The 1224-nt window shown below is 33.8% G+C and overlaps 1 protein-coding gene across 1 annotated transcript in view; it reads left to right on the forward strand.

The window, feature by feature from the left end:
• The window catches only part of LOC122332182, a 31269-nt gene that overhangs the window by 10693 nt on the left and 19352 nt on the right, over positions 1–1224 (forward strand). The window lies entirely within an intron of this gene.

Consider the following 1224-nt stretch of genomic DNA (forward strand, 5'->3'; position numbering starts at 1 on the left):
TATTGTGGTTTCCACAAAGACTTAAACAGTACAAATGCTTTTAACATTGCTAAGAGTTTTAAATATTTATTAAGTAGCAAACCTTCATACATTGCTGTTTTACTGTATTTTTTTTATCAAATGAGCATAGAAGACGCTAAATAATGTTTAAAAACTAGAAATCTTAAAAATAAAGAGATCTCTGATAAACAGATTTACAACTAATCCAGAATAATTGAAAAATAATTTTCTGTTAGCCTTAAGGGGTTTAGACATAATGGACCCAGAGTGCCAAAAAAAAGAGATTAGATTATTATTTTGGTCCGTTTTTTTTTTTTTTTTTAATAGTATGGACTGAGATTCAGTTGCAAATGTAGACCTAAGTTAAATCTAACGATTTTAAAGGAACCATACCAAAACAATAGGTCTGTGCCCCTCAAACACAGTCATCTACAACATTGGGATATCTTTTGTGCTTAATAATTTTATGAAAGAATTAACTGCTCATTAATGGTTTGCTACAGAGCTCAGTTTTTTTTTCCAATAAATGTGATTTGATTTGATGTCGTTTTGGATAGAAGCCGCTTATGTTTACCAAAGCTGCATTTATTTGATCAAAATACAGTAAAAACAGTAATTCTGTTAAATGCTAAATGTGTTTTTACAATTTAAAATGTAATTTTATTCCTGTGATGCAAAGCTGAATTTTAAGCTTGATTACTCCAGTATTCGGTGTCACATGATCCTTCAGAAATATTCTGATTTGCTGCTCAATAAATGCTTATTATTGTTGTTATTATTATCATCATCAATGCTGAAAACTGTATCGCTGCTCTATGTAATATTTCAGGACGGTGTTTATTTCAAATGGAAATCTTCAGTAAATTTTTAATCAAATTGAGGTACCCTTACAAATCCTAACCTGTGATATAATGTATAAATATAGAGTAAGAGCACGTCCTAAAGAAGGGTTTTCGGTGGGAGGAGTCTGTTGTGGCTCACGGGCAGACTCCATGTTGAACGACCTTCAGGAGTCACCTTCACGTCTTCAGATTTGTGAACAGATCAAACTCTTTCTCTAACAGTACCAAATGCTCTATTAATGTTAAAACTGTCTCAATCTATCCCTCTCTTCCCCTGTGTTTCCTTCTCTTCCTCCCTCTCTCCCTCCCTCCCTTCCTTCCTTCCCTCTTTTTCTCTTTCTCTGTCTGCCTTCCTTCCTCAGGGTCACTCTTGACCCGAGCA

Source organism: Puntigrus tetrazona, unplaced genomic scaffold, assembly GCF_018831695.1.
Source record: "Puntigrus tetrazona isolate hp1 unplaced genomic scaffold, ASM1883169v1 S000000006, whole genome shotgun sequence".
NCBI lineage: Eukaryota > Metazoa > Chordata > Actinopteri > Cypriniformes > Cyprinidae > Puntigrus > Puntigrus tetrazona.